This window comes from Globicephala melas, chromosome 14 (assembly GCF_963455315.2).
Source record: "Globicephala melas chromosome 14, mGloMel1.2, whole genome shotgun sequence".
In the NCBI taxonomy this organism is placed as follows: Eukaryota; Metazoa; Chordata; class Mammalia; order Artiodactyla; family Delphinidae; genus Globicephala; species Globicephala melas.
In genome coordinates this window covers 81,769,386-81,793,078 of record NC_083327.1, presented here as the reverse complement: position 1 = coordinate 81,793,078, position 23,693 = coordinate 81,769,386, and the positions used below count along the sequence as shown (strand labels likewise).

The 23,693-nt window shown below is 40.0% G+C and overlaps 1 protein-coding gene across 12 annotated transcripts in view; it reads left to right on the top strand.

The window, feature by feature from the left end:
- Positions 1 to 23,693, top strand: part of AGPAT4 (1-acylglycerol-3-phosphate O-acyltransferase 4) — a 1,427,829-nt gene that overhangs the window by 1,145,128 nt on the left and 259,008 nt on the right. The window lies entirely within an intron of this gene.

Here is a 23,693-nt window from a genome sequence, read left to right as displayed (position 1 = left end):
TATTTTGGGGAGGGGGGACACAATTCAACCCATAACACTTGAGTAGCTAGATCTATTCACGAGCCTTTCCACTGGTGCAACATCATTCCTATGAGCTCTAACATAATCCAACAAAATTTAATGAGATCAGATATTTCCATCAAACCTGGGAGAGGAAGAGCATCTCAGTTCCACGGTAAGCCGCTTGGGGCACATCGATTCTTTCAGCTCCAGATGCTGTGCCAGCTGGCCCCTGCCCTCATGGCACTGATGCTCTAGTTGGAACCCTGACATTAAATAATCCCCTGCATGAAAGGTAAAGCTGGGAAAGATCAGGGTGCCAAGGCAGCGTGTCATGGGGGATACAACCTCGTCTTAGGAGAGCTGGAAAAGGCCACCCACTAAAAGTCAGCAGAAGCTGAGACCTGAGGGAACAGTTGGCTGTAGCCCCATGAAGAGAGCAGGGAATCGGTTCTAGAAACGCTGGAAGTCAATGAAGATAACTGTTAAAAATGAGATTCAGTCATGTTAACAAGACAGATGCTTCTTCCTCTCAGGTGACAGTCCCTTCAAGTGACCAAGATTCCCTGCAACTCCGTGATGAAGGAAGCACAGAACCGTGAGTTCTGTGGCCCTGCTGTCTCTCAGGCGTGCCCTCCTGCAGAGGTCACAGCTGACCCCCACCTCATCTTCATGTCTGCCCGAGGGAGAAAGAGAGAGAGGAGGCACAGCCCTTGCCTCTTCAGGGCACAAGCCAGAGATGGCTTCACCTTTGCTGACGCCCTGTGACCAGATCCATTCTTGTGGCATTGGAGCTCCAGGGGCATCTGGGAGATGTGGCCGTGAGGCTGACAACCACAAGGCCAGTGACAACTTCTCATGCTGTCAAGGGAGGGAAGAATCGGTACCGGGAGGACAGCCGGCAGCCTTAACATGCTCTCGGACATCATAGCAACTGGAGATCTCTTCCCTCTAGGGCCGTGCAGTGCAGTGTGGTAGCCATTGGCCACCATGCTCCTAAAATACAGGATGCAAACCAATTCCAGGACTTAGTACAAAGAACGAGAAAATAAACTTATCTCACTAATTTTTGTATTGATTACATGATAAAATGGTAATATTTTTGATGTGCTGGGGTAAATGAAATTTATTATTAAATTAATTTTGCCCACTTCTTTTTTACTTTCCTAATATGGGTATTAGAACACTGTAAGTCGCATATGTGGCTCGCATTTTATTCTATTTCTCATTGTACAGCCGCCCTAGAATCCTACAGTGTAGCAGGGGAGACAGACATGAAGAACAGAGTTCAAAGTGAGACCAGGAGGAGAAAGAGTCTAGGAGGTCGGGGAAGGCTCGCGTCCTGCAGGAGGGATATTGGAGCCAGGACGCTGAAATTTTAAGAACTGCTTTCAGATGCAAGTGAGGAAAGAGAGAGGCTCAGCAGAGGAAAGAAGAGAGTGTAAGTGAAGAAAGTGGAGCAGGGAAGTACGGGGAGGGGTGGAGGTGGCAGGAGGAGGCTGGCAGGAATCCCAGATATTCCGCTGAAGCCCTGGAGCTTACGAGTCCACCAGAAGCAGAACGTGCTTCAGAAGCATCTCAGCCATCTCACGCGTGTTCCTGAAACCTCTCTTAGCCCATTTCCTCACCTGTAAGACAGGAATGAGTGTGCCTATTTCAGAGCATTGTCCTGTCAATTAAATCTGATGATGTGGGCAAAGCCCTAACACAGTGTCGGCACATAAAACGATTCCATTTTGTAACTGAATGAACGACCCACTGGATGAAGAAACTGGAAATTCAGCTCAATCTGGTGCCTCCATGAACAAACAGATTTCAAGTGTTTGCATACAGTTTTGAAATTTTAAAAGTCATTGATCGTTAAATTTCATAGAAATAACTTCTTGAAGGCAGAGCCTAAGAGCACAAGGTCTCAAACTTTTCCCGAAGATTCCATCCCTTTCGTAGAGGACGTGAAGATGACCAGCCAAGCCGTCCCAGCTGACGTGGACACCTGGGAATACGATGATGGAAAACATTTTTGTTAAGGTGTTGATGGAAGCAAGACCATTAACCCTGACCTAGCTGGGTGGAAAGCACTGAGTGAAGAGTCGAGATAAGAGGCCGACAGGCTATCGCAAAATCCCGAGAGAGGACTTCCATTTCAACAGCATCTTCTGAGAATCTCTGATGCATCTTTTTTGTAACCCGGATGGCTTTTTCCTTTTTTTTTAAGGCAAACTGCCAAATGGTTAGGGAAGTTTAAAACGTTCTATTAAATCCGGTATAAAACTAAGTATAGGCTGCATCTGCAAACAACCGCTAAATCAGACACTGCTGTCAAAACTTATTTCTCAGTCTCTGTATCCATGGTGGGGGAAACATTTGTTTCATTTTGTAGGCGGACCCTCTCGCAGGCTACAGACAGTTGATTGAGTGGCCCCTCCTCCCCAGGCTCCTATCTTGTCTTCTCCGTCTGGCACTGTGTCCTTGCCTTCAAGCTGTCACTTCATCAGGCACTTACATCCGGCATTTTGGGTTTTTTTACCGTTTTTTTTGTTTTGTTTTGTTTTTTGTGGTACACGGGCCTCTCACTGTTGTGGCCTCTCCCGCTGCGGAGCACAGGCTCCGGACGCGCAGGCTCAGCGGCCATGGCTCACGGGCGCAGCCGCTCCGCGGCATGTGGGATCTTCCCAGACCGGGGCACGAACCCGTGTCCCCAGTATCGGCAGGCGGACTCTCAACCACTGCGCCACCAGGGAAGCCCCATCGGACATTTTGAAGGCATGCTAACTGCTAGCTCCTGACTAATCATTCTGACAGGAAAGTGACTGCCCTGTACAGGAGGAACCCATGAGCTTTTGCTTCTCCGTGCTGACGGACATCACTCTATGTCACCCCAAGATGGGCCCTGCAGAGTTAACCCCAAAAAGACATGGTGACAGAGTTGTTACCAGTGTCCCTCATCAGCCCGTCTTGCATCTCTTCTCTCGGCGCAACCCACCGCCTACTTATTCAGTATAAGGTACTCAAATTACTCTGCCTTTAGCCCTCTTGACTCCTATTTATCTATCTGTCCATCAGTTCATTGATTGAATAAGTACTGAGTCCCTTCTCTCGGGAGAGGCAACACACTGTGGTCATAAAGAACTCAGGCTCCGGGCTGGAGTCCGAAGTTTGGATCCCAGCTCCACCACTTACCAGATGCCCGACGCTGAGCACATCACTCAGATCTGTCTGAGTGCCGGCGTTTTCATGTCAAATGGGATGATGGTCCAGCCTGGCGAGCAGTTTTGAAGCGCGTGTCTCCAACCAGTGCCCCGGTCCAGCCAGATGAGGTTGCTGAGGCAGACAGACAGGAGGACTCATGCAAGTCGCAAGCCCAGGACGTTGTTTCTCCAAGAGCATTTGTTTCTCAAACTCACACCCCACAGTTAGAACCCCTCCCCTTTGCAGCAGTAGAAACAATTCCTCCGACAGTGTTCCACCAGGCTTGGTAGAGCCCGCCTAAAATGACCCCTCTGACATCCTCTCACAGCCTGTATCTGGCTCACAGGGCTATCCTGAAAGCCTTGGGGAAATAAATGGAAACGCTCCTTGGGCATTGCCCCTCTCTGTCACCCACCCAACGGGCCTATAAAATGAAGAGAACCAGACCATTTCAAAAAAGCTTTAAGTTATCAGCTGTATAATTGAGAGTGGTGGCGCAATAATGAGGTCTGAACACAGCCAATATCTATCAAAATTGAGGAGATCTACATAGATAAATAGATAGATTCCTGCCTAGTGAGTCCTTTGTACCAGGAAGTCACACCCACGGTCGCGCCGCACAATCTGGATGACAAATCAGTGGTCTTTGTAGCTGTGGACACTCTCGGGCCTTATTTCTCTGAGGTTCTCTTTTCTCTTGAGCCTAGCAGGAGGAGGTGAACGTTTACATCATTGTGGAGTAACTGCTGGCCTCCAGTTCTCCTGATGCTACATTAAGTTGCAGTTTTCTAATAGCTACCTTCTCTCTGGCGCTTAATGCCCCTGCGTTAACAGATGGGCGAGCAGAACCAAGGCAGTTCTGAGGGAATTGGATGCCCAGCTTAAAGTAATTGGAAGCAGTATGGCAGCAGCCCCTGGAACTCAAATGAATCCAGAACTTGGTGTCTGCATAATCAGCGTCAAGCCAAGGCTTGGGGAGTTCCCGCGGAGCGAGCCTCCATGTGGCGGTTTGATTTTTAAAAGCTTTCCTTTCCCTTGAAAACCCTGTCATCCTTGGGCTAATAAACCAAATCTTGACAATTCAAATAAGGAAATATTCCAAAAATGTCATCATAATAATAGTCCAGGAATCCCCACATCAGTAATTCATAGATTTGATCCCTAAGAGGATAAAAAGAAATTTATAAGCATAATAAACCTAGTTACCGTTATATAGCCCATTTAAAAATATAGACATTTATATTTTTTATGATTACACTGCCCTAATTTTTTTTCAGTACCTAATTGGCAAACTAAAATACAAAAAGTGTAAATAAATAACGTAGGTTCCACTAGAGAAGGAAGGAAGGAAGGAAAAATGGAAGGGAAGGAGGGAGGGTGGAAGGAAGAAAGGGAAACGATAAAGTCTATAGTGAAAATGCATGCGCCAAAACTGGTTTTGATTTTGAGATCCTTTATGAATAGTATTGTGAGGATTTTGAAAATCCTTAACCCCTCTTTCTTTGCATTTTTCTCTTCTCTACCCCCTAAGTAAATTATATCTGTTGTCATAGATGTACTCAATACTTAATATTGTTTAATATTTTGTCTGTTGTCTGCACAACTACAATGATTTTACTTAATTCACCATCGAAACCTGAGTAAGATGAGCTACAAAATTATATAACTTTAGAATGTAGTCTAAAATCCTTTTCCTCTCCTTCCAGGTCTGTCTCAGTACCCTCCCAACATACACCCTTTGTTCTGGAAAGTTCTTTTCCCACAAGCCTCTGACTTCCTCTCTGCTTTGACCATGCAGACGAGTAAGGGGACAGTAGGGTAGAGTGAGGGCTATGGGGTCGGAAGTCCGATAAGCTGAGCTGGAGTCCCAGTCATTTCACTGAGCACTTGTGTAACTGAAGCCGTGTGCCTCGATGTCTTCCTCAGGAGAAGGGTTGAGCAATGATACTTAACTCCAAATTGCTTTCAGAATTAGGCGTTTTCCACGCACAGCCCCTGGCACTGCTTGTCATGGTCAGCAGTCCATAAATGTCAGCCATTCTTACTCTACCCGGAATGCCTTTCTCTTTCTCCTCTCACTGAATCATCCCTTATCACAAGTGCTCCATGAAGCTGACCTACATCTCCTCTGAATTATTACTAATACACTGACGTGTGTTGTTTCAAATATGAGCTCTCCTTAATTAAACTGCAAGCTCCTTGAGGGGAAAATCAGGTCATCCTAGCACAAAACACGTTCTTGAAAAATCTTTGATAGATTAGAAGCGCATATTATAGTGTTGAAAGATTTGAATGCACAATTCATGCTGCCCTGGTACATTAAATTCAAGTTAAATATGTCCGTAATATTATATGAATTCCAGACTTCTACATTTAATCAAAGTCTTAATCCTAATGAGCAGCAGTTATGAAAGGGCAGTTAACAGATTCCCCCAAAGAACTAGGTCCCCCGCGTTCAGATCTGATTCTGTCTGCACAGGCGCCTCGTTGGGGGAAATCTGCTGAAGCTTCCGAAGCGTCAGTCATTTCATTTTTAAAAGGAGCAAATCCCGTGACCTATCTCGTAGGGTCAGGGTTGTTGTGAAAATCAGGTTGGTGGATGACTACTGAGCATTCCAGACACATAATGTGCTCGGTGCATCTTAGTTCTTATTAGTCATGATAATACGATGCAAATAATAACAATGGCAAAGGCTTCCTGCAGATGCGCTGACCCACCTGGAGGCTTATGGTGTTTCTCAACATTGCAACAGGATTGTGGTTTGAAAGCCAATTACAGGTGTTCAGAAAAGGGCCACTTGCTAAAACCAGAAAAGTTTTCTTCATACTAGAATCCTGCTGTGACCTTAATATGCCACTCCCATGCCCTAGCGGGTAGGTAAAAGAGGTCACATTAAGTAAGAGCCTATTTGAACTACTAATGTGCTATTATCTAAGGGAGGGGAAAAAACATTAATATGCATGGCACCTTCAGGGTGTGATGTTTGAAGTAAAGATAGAATTGCAGCTTGTTAAAGTTTAGTGGATTCCCTGGACATTCCGTGGGTTTATATGCTGAAAATTAATGCAAGTCCATATGCTATTGGCTATTACCCCTTCCCTAACCTTCTGGAAGAAGCCTGACGGGATGCTGAGGCAAGCACCCTGGAGCTAATGATTACTTACCATGACAAATCTTTCAACCACCCTCAATCTTTATCACAAAACATTTGTGTCACGATTAACAAGGGCTTTGGAGTTGATCTTAAAACAAAGCCAATTCAATCAATTAATATGAAGCTATGAAAATAGTTACCTTTACTTCGTGTAACTCTCAGCATCTCTGGGTTAACAATATGCAACTATTAAGGGGGAATCGAATAGTTGTCGCAAGTCAGAAATACTTATCTGCGGAACACGTAGAAACTGAAAGAAGTCCCATGAAAACTGAGAAGTCCCATGAACTTTGTCTCTCGTATTTGCTCACAAAACCATATTCAAACTTTTAAAGAAGCTTGAAGGAGAAGGAATGGTTCTGAAATGCCAGACTTCATGATTAAATTCAGTGAAGATGCTGAGAAGTCTATGGAAATTCTCAAAAACTATAAAATGTTAAGTACATCACACAGTTACTGAAAATCTAAGCTAAAATACTTAAAGTACTTACGGATGTCATATTATAATTCTACTATAAGATGGCCTTTGTTTTAATACCAAAAAGTTATGGAAGTCCTCTATGAAACCCTTATAAAAATTCAATTAACCTTTGTGGAAAAAAAAAAAAAAAAAAGAAGAGCCAGAAATACTGCTAGCATTGGAGTCATTAGCTGTGTACTGGCCTCATGGTCAAGGAGAGCCAAGAGCCAAACTAAGTCAAACACTCTGAATGTCAGACTAACTTACAGGGAATTAATAGTACCATGGAAAGCATTCTTCATGCTTCCCTGCCCATCCAATATGCAGTTGTACTTTATCCCAATTTTTTCTAAAATATTCAAAACTATGTGGTAAAAGTGGGTATTTAAAAGCCAGTTCTCAAGCTAACTAGCTAATCTATGATGGCTGCCTTCCTCTCAAAACACTCATCCGTATTATTCATGTATCTACTCACGTTCACTTTGGTAACAATCATTTTCTTGATTTAATAGTGGAAGCAAGGTCAAATTTCTCTATAAGCTCCTTGAGGGAGAAGATTATTTTGATCCTATCATAACCTAATATACTAGCTACTGACAAATATTCTTTAAATGACCAGTAAGTATTAAGAAGCAGTTAGTAAATGTTATTCACACACTTCCTGAAATGACTATTTGAGCCATAAAATTTTAAATTTATCATTTGATGTAAAATCAAATGAGTAACGTGAGTTAAATTCTTCTTGTTTTTGTCTTATGTCATCATCTCTTTGAACATACAGTTTTCAGAAATGAATGTGTTCATTAACAATCTTAACTGGGATAAAGTATTTCTTTGAAAATCACCTACCTTTTTCATTTAAGCGACTGCTGAATCATCCTTGGTAAATCATGACATTGTTGTACTTTCTTCTAAAATGAACATATTTGTTTAGCAGTGTCACACTAACTTTCTAAAGCAACTGGAACAAACTGGATTCTCTTTTCTTTTTATTTTCTCTTCTTTCTCTCCCTCCCTCCCTCCATTCCTCCCCCTGTCCTTCTTTCTTTCTTTCTTTCTTTTTTCTTTCTTTCTTGCTTTCTTCCTTCCTTCCTTCCCTCCTTTCTTCCTTTCTTTCTTTTTCTTTCAACAGTGACCCAAACTGAGTTTTTATGAAAAGAGAAGAAAATGACACAAGATTTGGCTATTTCACAGATGTGTTTTAGGTCCTAACCAATGAAGAAAAATAATATAAGATTGAAAAGAATAAGATTTTCAGATCTTGAAACCCGTAGTTAAATGACAACTGCCTTTTTTTATTACCAAATTAACTACCTACACTCTTTTTGAGCCAAATTTTCTTTTCTCTACCTTTCCTGACGCCTCTGTATCCTGCGACTGCTTCCTTACAAGGGGTGAAGTAGAGGGAAATATTACATGGGAGTAGTGATAGGAATTCTCCAGGAAAAGCCACATGTTGTTAACTGGATGAGCTTTTTCTAACGATAGCTTTTATACGTTTGAATAGCTTTTAGGAATACATACAGCATTTTTCAGTGTATGAATGTATCTGGTATGAATGTATTTAATTCAGAACACCACCTTCACTTAAGTAGTTTGATAATCTTTCTGATTGTAACGTTGAAGGGCAGTGGTGACCTGCTTCTTCACACGGCTGCTCAGAGCGAATGGCCTGTGTTCCTGCCCCCAGGGCTCCCACTTAGCGGTTCCGGATTGCTCTTTCCCACGTCTGGTTACTATGGAGAGAGCTGCATCATCAGCTTTTGTTTTCAGTTACCAGGTTGTTGTGAGGGCATTGCTTATGAAAATGGTTTCTCTAATGCTAATTAGTTACAGCAACAAAATGAAGAGCTGGGCCTGCTTTGCTCTGTTGATACTCTTCAGCCTGTGCTGAGGCAGGTATTCAGACAAAGGGTTGAAATGACTAATTATCCTTTCTGGCAAAAGAACCCGTTCACTTAGTATGTAATGAGTTAGACTTTAACTCTTTTCTTACCTTCTACTGAGGGTCTGGGTAGGTGGTTTTCTACAAAGGATTGGATAGTTCCTGAGTCTTGTCTGCTTCCTGTGATGGTCTACTTGGCTCCTTATGTCCTAAAGCCCAGCTCCATCAACCCACAAAAGACCCATTATTGCAACATTAATAATACCAATATAATCCAATTCCATTTCTGACATTTACCAACTCTGCAGTAGTCAGCAAGCTGTTTGAGCTCTCCGTTTCTTCATATGTGAAATAAGGGAGTTAAGACCCATTTTCCAAGATTGTGATGGTAAATCGGAAAATCAGGCCCTTCCTGGACATGTGACCTGTGTAGTCACACAAGGCCCTGCACTCAGAGGGCGCCCATGTGGTTTAATGCTCTGTTGTCATCATCTTGAAATGCTAAATAATTTTTTAACAAGGGGCTGTGTATTTTCATTTTGCACTGGACGACACAAATTACACAGTCAGGATGAGCTAGGCTCTGTTTCAGTAATAATAAATCCTCCAGACTCTCAGTGCCTTTACACAGCCAAAGTTTATTTCTTGCTCATCCTACACATCCAGCACACGCTGGAAGGATGCTCTGTGCATCCTAATCACTCAGGGATCCAGGCTGAAGGACACTTATTTTGACCTGAACTTTCATAATCTGTACACCAAGGGAAGCAAACAAAGAGAATTGTGCATCTGTCACTTCTGTTCACCCTTCTTTGTCCAGAGCAAATCATATGGCCTTGTCTAATGACAAGGGAATGGGAAGTGCATTCCTTCCTGTCCCCGGAAAGCTGAGAGCTGGAGTTGTTGGTGAACACACCACCAACGTCACAAAATACCAAGTGCCCATGGGCACCTGCCGTTTGCAGCCCACCCTTTAGAGGAGTAAATTTCAAGATTTCCAATTTCTCCTAAAACGAAACCAAACCAGATTATCTGAGCATAATATAATTTCCTCTTTTAAAAGAAGTCCTTAATTCTCTTCTTTTCCAACAACTTCAAGATTTCCTTGACTGTTATCTTCCCTGGGGATGGAGCATATGCTGAGAAAGTTACTGTTGCAGTATCAGGATTAAACCCTTCCTTGCCTAATGGAGACGGTTCAGCCAGCATTGCTGGTTCCTTCATTCCACTTTCTCAAAACTGAAATGCTGCTGCTATTGGTTTTCTGATTGTAAAATATAAGTGTATCATTATAACACATCCCAACAACATGAAAAATATAAAGTTAACATACAAAGTAGTAAAATCCGTAGTAATCCTACTACTCACTGTTAGATTTTGTCTTTCTAGGCATTTTAGGATACATACCCACACTTGAAAATTCTTAAGTATTAGTATTATTATACATATTATGTTGTATATATTGTTTAACTGCTATACCATGGGCATGTGTGTAATAAATATAATTATAATAATATTATTTTTTAATTGTATCACGTGATAATCATTTGCTCTGCAATCACATGTATCTGGAAGGATTTATTACCCCTGTTCTCTAGTCCCCAGCTACAAGTCCTAAAGATAACCACTTAGCAGTTATTATCATTCCAGAAATACTCTGTGCAGATATAAGCAAATACACATACTGTTTCTTTTTTACCCAAATTGTTGCATTCTGTGTATAAATTGTTTCCATTTTACAAATGAATCATAATTTGTTGAATGAACTACGTATAGATGAGGTTTCAATTTTTTTTCTTTTTTATTTTTTTAATACATCTTTATTGGAATATAATTGCTTTGCAATACTGTGTCAGTTTCTGTTGCACAACAAAGTGAATCAGCCATATGCATACACATGTCCGCATATCCCCTCCCTCTTGAGCCTCCCTCCCACCCTCCCCATCCCACCCCTCTAGGTCATCCCAAAGCATTGAGCTGATCTCCCTGTGCTACGCTGCTGCTTCCCACTAGCTCTCTATTTTACATTCGGTAGTGTATATATGTCAATGTTACTCTCACTTTGCCCCAGCTTCCCCCTCCCCACTGTGTCCTCAAGTCCATTCTCTATGTCTACGTCCTTATTCCTGCTCTGCCACTAGGTTCATCAGGTTTCAATTTTTAATTTATTTTTTATTGAGGTAACATTGCTTTATAACATTATATAAGTTTCATGTGTACAGCATTATGTTTCTACTTCTCTATCTGCTCCTGTGTGCTAACCACTAAAAATTTAGTTTCCCCCTGGCATCATTCAGTTGACCCCCTTAACCCATTTTGCCCCCACTCCCCGCCTATTCTCTGGTAACAACTACTCTGTTTCCATACCTTCCATTTGTTCTTTTATTGTTTGTTTGTTTTAACCTTTTATATTTTTTATTTTTATTTTTTAACATGTTTATTGGAGTATAGTTGCTCTACAATGGTGTGCTAGCTTCTGCCTCACAACAAAGCGAATCAGCTATACATATACATATGTTCCCATATCTCTTCCCTCTTGCGTCTCCCTCCCTCCCACCGTCCCTATCCCACCCCTCTAGGTGGTCACAAAGCACCGAGCTGATCTCCCTGTGCTATGCAGCTGCTTCCCACTAGCTATCTATTTTACATTTGGTAGTGTGTATATGTCCATGCCACTCTCTCACTTTGTCACAGCTTACCCTTCCCCCTCCCCATATCCTCAAGTCCATTCTCTAGTAAGTCTGCATCTTTATTGCCATCTTGCCCCTAGGTACTTCATGACCTTTTTTTTCTTTTTAGATTCCATATATTTATGTGTTAGCATATGGTATTTGTTTTTCTCTTTCTGACTTACTTCACTCTGTATGACAGTCTCTAGGTCCATCCACCTCACTACAAATAACTCAGTTTCGTTCCTTTTTATGGCTGAGTAATATTCCATTGTATATATGTGCCACATCTTCTTTATCCATTCATCTGTTGGTGGACACTTAGGTTGCTTCCATGTCCTGGCCATTGTAAATAGAGCTGCAATGAACATTTTGGTACATGACTCCTTTTTTTTTTTTTTGTGGTACGCAGCCCTCTCACTGTTGTGGCCTCGCCCGTTGCAGAGCACAGGCTCCAGATGTGCAGGCTCAGTGGCCATGGCTCATGGGCCCAGCCACTCCGCGGCATGTGGGATCTTCCCGGACCGGGGCACGAACTTGTGTCCCCTGCATCGACAGGTGGACTCTCAACCACTGCACCACCAGGGAAACCCCATGACTCTTTTTGAATTATGGTTTTCTCAGGGTATATGCCCAGTAGTGGGATTGCTGGGTCATATGGTAGTTTTATTTTTAGTTTCTTAAGGAACCTCCGTCCTGTTCTCCATACTAGCTGTATCAATTTACATTCCCACGAACAGTGCAAGAGGGTTCCCTTTTCCCAACACCCTCTCCAGCATTTGCTCTTTGTATATTTTTTGATGATGGCCATTCTGATTGGTGTGAGGTGATACCTCATTGTAGTTTTGATTTGCATTTCTCTAATGATTAATGATGTTGAGCATTCTTTCATGTGTCTGTTGGCAGTTTGTATATCTTCTTTGGAGAAATGTCTATTTAGGTCTTCTGCCCATTTTTGGATTGGGTTTGGGGTTTTTTTTGATATTGAATGGCATGAGCTGCTTGTAAATTTTTGAGATTAATCCTTTGTCAGTTACTTCATTTGCAAATATTTTCTCTCACTCTGAGGGTTGTCTTTTCATCTTTTTTATGGTTTCCTTTGCTGTACAAAAGCTTTTAAGTTTCATTAGGTCCCATTTGTTTATTTTTGTTTTTATTTCCATTTCTCTAGGAGGTGGGTCAAAAAGGATCTTGCTGTGATTTATGTCATAGAGTGTTCTGCCTATGTTTTCCTCTAAGAGTTTGATGGTCTCTGGCCTTAAATTTAGGTCTTTAATCCATTTTGAGTTTACTTTTGTGTATGGTGTTAGGGAATGTTCTAATTTCATTCTTTTACATGTAGCTGTCCACTTTTCCCAGCACCACTTATTGAAGAGGTTGTCTTTTCTGCACTGTATATTCTTGCCTCCTTTATCAAAAATAAGGTGACCATATGTGTGTGGGTTTATCTCTGGGCTTTCTATCCTGTTCCATTGATCTATATATCTGTTTCTGTGCCAGTACCATACTGTCTTGATTACTGTAGCTTTGTAGAATAGTCTGAAGTCAGGGAACCTGATTCCTCCAGCTCCGTTTTTCTTTCTCAAGATTGCTTTGGCTATTCGGGGTCTTTTGTGTTTCCATACAAATTGTGAAATTTTTTGTTCTAGTTCTGTGAAAAATGCCAGTGGTAGTTTGCTAGGGATTGCATTGAATCAGTAGATTGATTTGGGTAGTAGAGTCACTTTCACAATGTTGATTCTTCCAGTCCAAAAACATGGTATATCTCTCCATCTATTTGTATCATCTTTAATTTCTTTCATCAGTGTCTTATAATTTTCTGCATACAGGTCTTTTGCCTCCTTAGGTAGGTTTATTCCTAGGTATTTTATTCTTTTTGTTGCAGTGGTAAATGGGAGTGTTTTCTTAATTTCTTTTTCAGATTTTTCATCATTAGTGTATAGCAATGCAACAGATTCCTGTGCATTAATTTTGTATCCTGCTACTTTACCAAATTCATTGATTAGCTCTAGTAGATTTCTGGTAGCATCTTTAGCGTTCTCTATGTATAGTATCATGTCATCTGCAAACAGTGACAGCTTTACTTCTTCTTTTCCAATTTGGATTCATTTTATTTCTTTTTCTTCTCTGACTGGTGTGGCTAAAACTTCCAAATCTATGTTGAATAATAGTGGTAAGAGTGGGCAGCCTTGTCTTGTTCCTGATCTTAGTGGAAATGGTTTTAGTTGTTCACCATGGAGGATGATGTTGGCTGTGGGTTTGTCATATATGGCCTTTATTATGTTGAGGAAAGTTCCCTCTATACCTACTTTCTGGAGAGTTTTTAATCATAAATGGGTGTTGAATTTTTTCGAATGCTGTCTCTGCCTCTATTGAGATGATCAAGTTTTTCTCCTTCAGTTTGTTAATATGGTGTATCACGCTGATTGATTTGCGTATATTGAAGAATCCTTGCATTCCTGGGATAAACCCCACTTGATCATATTGTATGATCCTTTTAATGTGCTGTTGGATTCTGTTTGCTAGTATTTTGTTGAGGATTTTTGCATCTATGTTCATCGGTGATATTGGCCTGTAGTTTTCTTTCTTTGTGATATCTTTGTCTGGTTCTGTTATCAGAGTGATGGTGGCCTTGTAGAATGAGTTTTGGAGTGTTCCTCCCTCTGGTATATTTTGGAATAGTTTGAGAAGGATAGGTGTTAGCTCTTCTCTGAATGTTTAATAGGATTCGCCTGTGAAGCCATCTGGTCCTGGGCTTTTGTTTGTTGGAAGATTTTTTTTTTTTTTTTTTTTTTTGCGGTACGCAGGACTCTCACTGTTGTGGCCTCTCCCTGTGTGGAGTACAGGCTCCAGACGCGCAGGCTCAGCGGCCATGGCTCACGGGCCCAGCCACTCCACGGCTTGCGGGATCCTCCCGGACCAGGGCACGAACCCGTGTCCCCTGCATCGGCAGGCGGACTCTCAACCACTGCGCCACCAGGGAAGCTCCCTGTTGGAAGATTTTTAATCACAGTTTCAATTTCAGTGCTTGTGATTGGTCTGTTCAAATTTTCTATTTCTTCCTGGTTCAGTCTCGGAAGGTTGTGCATTTCCACGAATTTGTCCATTTCTTCCAGGTTGTCCATTTTATTGGCATTTAGTTGCTTGTAGTAATCTCTCATGATCCTTTGTATTTCTTCAGGGTCAGTTGTTACTTCTCCTTTTTCATTTCTAATTCTATTGATTTGAGTCTTTTCCCTTTTTTTCTTGATAAGTCTGGCTAATGGTTTATCAATTTTGTTTATCTTCTCAAAGAACCAGGTTTTATTGATCTTTGCTATTGTTTCTTTCATTTCTTTTTCATTTATTTCTGATCTGATCTTTATGATTTCTTTCCTTCTGCTAACTTTGGGGATTTTTGTTCTTCTTTCTCTAATTGCTTTAGGTGTAAGGTTAGGTTGTTTATTCGAGATGCTCCCTGTTTCTTAAGGTAGGATTGTATTGCTATAAAATTCCCTCTTAGAACTGCTTTTGCTGCATCCCATAGATTTTGGGTCGTCGTGTTTTCATTGTCATTTGTTTCTAGATATTTTTTGATTTCCTGTTTGATTTCTTCAGTGATCTCTTGGGTGTTAAGTAGTTTGTTGTTTAGCCCCCATGTGTTTGTATTTCTTACAGATTTTTTCCTGTAAATGATATCTAGTCTCATAGCATTGTGGTCAGAAAAGATACTTGATATGATTTCAATTATCTTAAATTTACCAAGGCTTGATTTGTGACCCAAGATATGATCTTTCCTGGCGAATGGTCCATGAGCACTTGAGAAGAATGTGTATTCTGTTGTTTTTGGATGGAATGTCCTATAGATATCAATTAAGTCCATCTTGTTTAATGTATCATTTAAAGCTTGTGTTTCCTTATTTATTTTCATTTTGGATGATCTGTCCATTGGTGAAAGTGGGGTGTTAAAGTCCCCTACTCTGATTGTGTTACTGTAGATTTCCCCTTTTATGGCTGTTAGTATTTGCCTTATGTATTGCGGTGCTCCCATGTTAGGTGCATAAATATTTACAATTGTTATATCTTCTTCTTGGATTGATCCCTTGATCATTATGTAGTGTCCTTCTTTGTCTCTTGTAATAGTCTTTGTTTTACAGTCTGTTTTGTCTGATATGAGAATTGCTACTCCAGCCTTCTTTTGTTTTCCATTTGCATGGAATATCTTTTTCCATCCCCTCACTTTCAGTCTGTATGTGTCCCTAGGTCTGAGGCTTCCATTTTTTTTGTTTGTTTCAGTTTGTTCATTTATTTTGGGGTTTGTTTTTTTGTTTTTGTTTTTGTTTTATCACCACAAGCATGAGGTGTTATCTTACTGTGGTTTTAATTTACATTTCCCTAATAACTGGTGATGTTGAACATCTTTTCATGCGCCTGTTGGCCATCTGCATGTCTTCTTTGGAAAAAATGTCTATTCAGCTCTTCTGTCCATGTTTTAGTCCAGTTGTTTGGTTTTGTTGTTGTTGAGTTGTATGAGTTCTATATTTATTTTGGATATTAGCCCCTTATGAGATGTACGATTTGCAAATATCTTCTCCAATTCAGTAGATTGTCTTTTTGTTTTGTTGAACGTTTCCTTTGCTGTGCAAAAACTTTTCAGTTTGATGCAGTCCCATTTGTTTAATTTTGCTTTTATTTCCCTTCCCTGAGGGGACATATCTAGAAGATATTGCTAAGACCGACGTCAAAGAGCATACTCCCTGTGTTTTCTTCTAGCAGTTTTATGGTTTCAGGTCTTACATTCAAGTCTTTAATCCATTTTGAGTTGATTTTTGTGTATGGTGTGAGATAATGGTCTTTTTTTTTTTTTTTTTTGCATGTATCTGTCCAGTTTTCCAAACACCATTTATTGAAGACACTATCCTTTCTCCACTGTATGTTCTTTGCTCCTTTGTTTTAAATTCTTGTACTTATACGTGTGGGTTTATATCTCAGTTCTGTTCCATTGATCTGTATATCTGTTTTTCTGCCAATACCATGCTATTTTAATTACTATGTTTTGTAATATAGTTTAAAATCAGGGAGTGTGATACCTCCAGCTTTGTTGTTTTTTCTCAGAATTGTTTTGGCTATTGGGGGTCTTTTGTGGTTCCATATAAATTTTAGAACTTTTTGTTCTATTTCCGTGAAAAATGTCCTTGGGATTTTGGTAAGGATTGCATTGAATCTGTACGTTGCTTTAGGCAATATGGACATTTTAACTATATGTTAATTCTAATCCCTGAGCACAGAATATCTTGCCATTTATTTATCTTCTTCAATTTCTTTCAACAATGTCTTACAGTTTTCAGTGTACAGGTCTTTCATCTCCTTGGTCAAATTTATTCCTAGGTTTTTAATTCTTTCTGTAGCTATTGTAAATGGGATTGTTTCCTTAATTTCTCCTTCTACGAGCTCACTGTTAGCATATAGAAATGCAACAGATTTTTGTATGTTGATTTTGTGCCATGCAACATGACTGAATTCGTTTATTATTTCTAATAGTTTTTTTTTGGTGGAATGTTTAGGGTTTACTATATATAAAATCATGTCATCCACAAATAGTGACAGTTTTACTTCTCCCTTTCCAGTTTGGATGTCTTGTATTTCTTTTTCTTGCCTAACTGCTCTGGCTAGGACTTCCAATACTACGCTGAATAAGAGTAGCAAGAGTGTACATCCTTGTCTTGTTCCTGGTTTTAGAGGAGTAGCTTTCAGCTTTTCACCACTGAGTATGATGTTAGCTCTGGGTTTGTCATATATGGTCTTTATTATATTAAGGTACATACGATCTAAACCCACTTTATTGAGAGTTTTTTTCATAAATGTGTGTTGAGTCTTGTCAAATGTCTTTTCTGCATCTATTGAGATGATCAGAGTGTTTTTATCTCTCATTTTATTAATGTGATGTATCACACTGATTTGCAGATGTTGAACCATTCTTGCATCCCTGGAATAAGTTCCACTTGATCATGGCGTATAATACTTTTAATGTGTTGTTGCTAATATTTTGTTGAGGATTTTTTTATCTATGTTCATAGGAAATATTGGCCTGTAATTTATTTTTTGTGTGTTGTCTTTATCTGGTTTTGGTATCAGGGTAGTGTTGGCCTTGTGAGTTAGAAAGTGTTCACTCCTCTTCAATTTTTTGGAAGAGTTTGAGGATACTTATTAAATCTTCTTTGAAAGTTTGGTAGAATTTGCTTGTAAAGCCATCTGGTCCTAGACTTTTGTTTTGGCGGGAAGTTTTGGATTATAGTTTCAATCTCTGTCCTAGTAATCAGTCTATTCATATTTTCTGTTCTTTGATGACTTAGTCTTGGAAGGTTGTATGGTTCTAAGAATTTGTCCATTTCTTCTAGGTTGTCCAGTTCATTGGCGTATTGCCATTTGTAATACTTTCTTATAATCCTTTGTATTTCTGTGGTATCCATTGTTATCTGTCTTCTTTTCATTTCTGATTTTATTTATCAGAGTCGTCTCTCTTTTTTCTTAGTGAATGTGTCTAGCTAAAAGTTTGTCAATTTTGATTATCCTTTCAAAGAACCAGCTATGATTTTATTGATCTTTTCTATTGTCTTTTTCATCTATTTCCACTCTAATCTCCTTTCTACTTCTTTACTTACTTTGGGCTTCCTTTGTTTTTCTTTTTCTAGTTCCTTTAGGTATAAGGGTAAATTGTTTATTTGAGATTTTTTTTGTTTCTTGAGGAAGGCCTGTATTGCTATAAACTCCCCTCTTAGTACTGCTTTTCCTGCATCCCATAGATTTTGATATGTTAAATTTTCATTTTCATTTGTCTTCAGGTAATGTCTATTTCTCCTTTGGTTTCTTCATTGACCCAATAGTTGTTCAGAAGAATGTTGTTTGGTTGCCACATATTTGTGATTTTTTCCAGATTTCTACTTGTAGTTGATTTCTAGCTTCATACCATTGTGATCAGAAAAGATGACTGATATGATTTCAGTCTTCTTAAATTTAGTGAGACTTGTTTTGTATCCCAACATATGGTCTAACTTTGAGAAGGTTTCATGTGCATTTGAGAAAAATATGTATTCTGCTGCATTTGGTTAGAATGTTCTGTACAAATCTATCAACTCCATCTGATCTAAAGTTTTATTTAAAGCTACTCTTCCCTTGTTGACTTTCTATTTCGCTGATCCATCCACTGATGTAGTGGGGTGTTAAAAGTCCCCTACTATTTTTGTGTTGCTGTCAATTTCTCCCTTTGTGTCTCTTAATAATTGTTTTATATATTTTGGTGCTCCTATGTTAGATGCATATATATTAATATTTGTTATGTCTTCTTGATGAATTGACCCCTTTATCATTATATCCTGTCCATCTTTGTCTCTTGTTATCTTTTATGGCTTGAAGTCTACTTTGTCTGATATGAGTATGGCTACACCGGCTTTCTTTTGGCTGCCATTTGCTTGGAGTATCATCTTCCGTCTCTTCACTTTGAGTCTATGTCTTTAGAGCTGAGGTGTGTCTGCTGGAGGAAGTATATACTTGGGTCTTGTTTTTTTTGTTTGTTTTTTTTTTTTTTTTTGCGGTACGCGGGCCTCTCACTGTTGTGGTCTCTCCCGTTGCGGAGCACAGGCTCCGGACGCGCAGGCTCAGCGGCCATGGCTCACGGGCCCAGCCGCTCCGCGGCATGTGGGATCTTCCCGGACCGGGGCACGAACCTGTGTCCCCTGCATCGGCAGACAGACTCTCAACCACTGCGCCACCAGGGAAGCCCATGGGTCTTGTTTTTTAATGTAGCCAGCCATTCTGTGTCTTTTGACTGGTAAATTCAATCCAATCATTGAGGTGATTATTGATAGATGAGGACTTAGTACTGCAGTTTTATCATTTGTTTTCTGGTTGCACTATAGCTCCATTGCTTCTCTTTCCTTGTTTTTATGTCTGTCATTTTGAGTTGGTGATTTTCTAAAATGTCTTCCTCCATTTCCTCTTTTTTTATGTTTTGTGTCTCTGTTCTAGATTTAGGTTTATGGTAACCATGAGCTTTGTATAAAACTTCTCATAGATAAAACAGTCCTTTTCTGCTAATAGCATCTTATCTTCATTTATCTATGTGGGTTCTGCTCTTTTCATCTTCCCCTTTTGTGTTTTAGTTATCTCAAATTGTTCTTTTTTATACTGTGAGTTTGTTACCAAACTGAAGTAGCTATAGTTATTTTCTTCTGCTTTTTTCCCCCATTAGCCTTTACGTGATAAAGAGTTGCAATTTTCTGACTCTGCGTGTCTATTTATCACCTTACTCAAAGTTTTGCATATTTTGCCTTTTTGTTTCTGCTAGAAGAGCTCCTTTCAACATTTCTTGTAAGACAGATGTAGTGTTGATGAACTCCCTCAGCTTTGTTTGTCTGGGAAAGTCTTTATTTCTCCTTCATATAAGAATGATAACTCTGCTGGGTAGAGTATTCTTGGCTGACAGTTTGTAATCTTTCAGTGTTTTGAGAATGTCATTCCATTCTCTCCTGGCCTATAGCATTTCTGCTGAGAAATCTACCGATAGCCTACTGGGGGTTCCTTTGTAGGTTAACCTTCTTTTTATCCTGGCTGCCTTTAAAATTCTTTCTTTCTCACTGACTTTTGATAGTTTTAATATACTGTATTTTGGAGGTCTTTTGTGTTGAGGTAATTAGGTGTTTTCTTAGCTTCATGAACTTGTATATCCAGTTCCTTCCCCAGATTTGAGAAGTTCTCAGCTATTATTTCTTTAAATAAACTCTCTCCTCTCCTTTCACTCTCTTCTCCTTCTGGAATACCTGTTACCTTAATCTTCCCCTTCCCAGAAGAGTCAGATAACTCTCATAGAATTTTCTCATCTTTTTATATCTTATTTCTTCCCTCTTCTACTCGTATCATTTCTGTCTATCTATCTTCAAGCTCACTAATTCTCTCTTCCATCTTGTCTGATCTGTTTCCGATGCTTTCTAATGTATTCTTCATCGTGTTTATTGCCTTCTACAGGTCCAGAATTTCTGTTTAGTCCTTTTTAGAGTTTCAGTCTCTTTGGTGAGGTATTCCTTCTGTTCCTTAATTTTATTTCTGAGCTCATTTTACTGCCTTTCTGAGTTTTCTTGTAGCTTGTTGAGATTTTTTGTGACAGCTATTTTAAATTCTCTATCAGTTAGATTGAAATATTCTGTGGTTTTAAGTTTGGTTTCTAAAGCATTGTCATTTTCTCTTTGTTGCACAGTGTTACTATGGTTCTTCATGGTGCTTGATTAGCCAGCACATGTGAAGTAGGGGACACCTTTCTACTCCATTGTAACTATTCAACAGGTCAGAAATTAGAGGCCTTTCTTTTGTCGTCCAGTAGGTGGCGACATATCACAAGTTTTTAGTTTCGCTTACCTGCGCTGCCTTTGGATATATTTGAAAGTCAGCATTTTCCACTCTTCACTGCCTCTGTCAGAGGTGTCACCCCTTACCCTCATTATTGCTTCTTGTGCCTCCAGGGTCATTGGTGCCTTGCAGCTGTTGGTGTCAATGGTACTGCTGCCTGGAGCACTGGGATGGTGGGCTTTTCCACCATGTGCAGCATCCCCTGAGTTGCATCAGGAGCGGGCCAGCCAGGAGCACGCAGGCACCTCTGCCATGTCCAGGGTTGTAAGATTTGTGGGCTCCACTGCTACAGGTGGAATGAGCAGGGAGCCAGAGTTGTGGGTACCTCCATGGCTGGAGGGACGGGGGTCCCAGGCCCTACTGCTGCTGCTGCCTGGTTACCTGTGGCCGTGGGCACTGCTGTGACCAGGGGGCTGGCGTTGTGTGCATTCCCTCCTCCGCTGGCCAGGTTTTCTGGGGCCGTGGGCTCAGCTGCCGCAGCTGGAGGACCAGAATTGCGGGCACTGCCTCTGCTATTGCACCTGTACCACCTCTTGTCTGTGTTCCAGTCCATCCTCCTTTAGATGCACAGAAATGTGCAATCGTCTGGCACCTTGGTGTGCTGGGTAGAGGCACCTTTGTTGAGCTGTGGATGTTCTACAGATTAAAGGGGAGACACAAAGAGAGTAGCTCACTGCACCATGATGCTATGACCCCCCAGCTTTACGGTGTTTGCTGTTATAAGCAATGTCATGAGAAATATTCTCATGCATGAAGCTCTTTGTATTTACCTGCTTACTTTCTTAGAATACATTAACAGAGGTGAAATTGTATTGCCGCCTATTAAAGATTATTCTAAACTTCTATTATATTTAATGACTGTATCTATAACATTGCATTAGTATGTCTGCATCAAGCTTATTTACTGCTTATTTGATAAAAATCATCCCGAAGTTTTTGGAGAGACCACTTACCAGCTGTTTTGGGAGTAACTGAAATACTTTCAAGAGTATTTTGTAAGTTAATTATTAGTATAATAATGCTCAATAGTAATTATTAATATTACTTATTTTATATTATAGCCTATCTATTTGTGTTATTTTATTAATAAACAATAATACTAAAATTATACAACTGCCATATGTTAATTTCACATTCCAGTGAACATGGTACTATAAGGAGAGGCATAATGTATGTGAATAAGCAGCATGTAATTGTGGAATTATAGGGTGAGAAGTGGTGACAGGCACACATCTTATTTTGCCCAAAACAGGCTGGTGTTTATGCCTATTCTGGAGTCTCTGCTATTATGCTCCCTTTCATTCTCAGAATTGTACTGTTAAACAACAACTCATGTGGCCATCCTACTTGTGAGTAAATTAACCATGTCCCACACCTTCGAAAACATGTCCTTAATCTATCCATCAATACTGTCGTTTCTTTGTCTTCAGAAGAGCTAAGATAGAACACATTGTAATTTATCTTTGTTAATTAATTCAGTTTTCTGTGATACAGCTCAAGTACAATCAGTTACTCCTTTATGCCTTACACAGGTCTGTCAGTTTAAGGCTGCTTTTCATATCATTCTTTCTTGCCTTTAGAGGCTCGTCACCATCTTCTGCCTCTACATTTGATCCAGGCAGAAGGATGGCAGTGCATGCCCTTCCCTCCCAGATTGCACTGGAGAGCAAAGGAGGTGCATAAACGTTCTTCAGAGAACTTGAGCCATTATCAGGACAGTTCTCAGATTAGTGATGCTTATGCATTCTAATGACTCATATTAGAAAAATAAAAATGATTTTTTTTAAAGAATTCTATATAAAAGCAATTTATCCTTTCACATTTTCTATGATCATTCCCCAAGTCAAGTCAGATAAGGTAAATTTGTTCTACTCTGCTGCAGACAAATGAAAGGAAAACCATCTTCATAACCTTTATTCGTTAACCTTGGACTAAATAAAATCTCCAGCCATTTCTTCATCACCAATACAAGCTGCTATTAGCCTCCAAGAAGTGTCACTTAATGTTTTTAACATGTTTAAAAGCAAAATAATGTCTTTTTGAAATGCTTGGTCGGAAATTCCGCAAGAACAACGTTCTCTATAATTAACCACACTGGTGAGTTAAAGGTCTTTGGCTTTTCCTCAGAATACCTCACCACCCAACATCATCCAAGTCAATTAACAGACATAATGCTCGCTTCCTTGCCGGTCTTACTGCCTAATTAGAGCCGCATGTGTTGGTTTGCATCAAAGCCATTTCACCTCGGCTCACTCACCAGTTATTCTGTTAGCATTTCCTATAGGCTGGCTCTTGATTTCCATTCCTTTCCTTTTCATGCCAGATAACTTCTTCACAGAGGGAGTTAGACGGTGAAGCATGGTCTCATTTCATTGTAATTATGGAATGTCCCAGTTAGAGCCAAAGAGAGTGGAAATTTCACACTAATTCCAGCACATCTCCGGTGTTAGAAATTGATCACTGAGTGACTAAATTACAAGTGCCAGGGAAGCCATCAGTGGGAACTTCTGCCCCCCAGCAGCCTTGACATCCCTACAGCTGTCCTTTCCCCGGCAGCCGTTTTCGATGGCCTTTCTAACCACAGTCATCAACAGTGGGGAACCCTCAATAACATCTTATGCTTTTAGAAAATTTTTAACATGAGTTGGAAACATAAATATTTGGATTTTCTCAGGATAAAGCATTTTAAGTGTTTGGGTTGTATATTTGAGCTGGGGTCTCTTTGAAAACATATCCCAATGCTAGTTGTAAATTGTGACCTCACAAAGAAGACCTTAGAGGGGAAAATTACTAAATACAGCTAAATTCTTTAAATTATGAATTTCCAAAGATGTGTCAGAAGCAGCGACTTTTCTTTAGGATCTTCTTTTTTAATATAAAATATCAAACTCCTAGTAACGAAGTTCTTAGTTATTTTGTTCCATGGACCCCTTTGGCCCCTTTAAAGTTCGATAAAA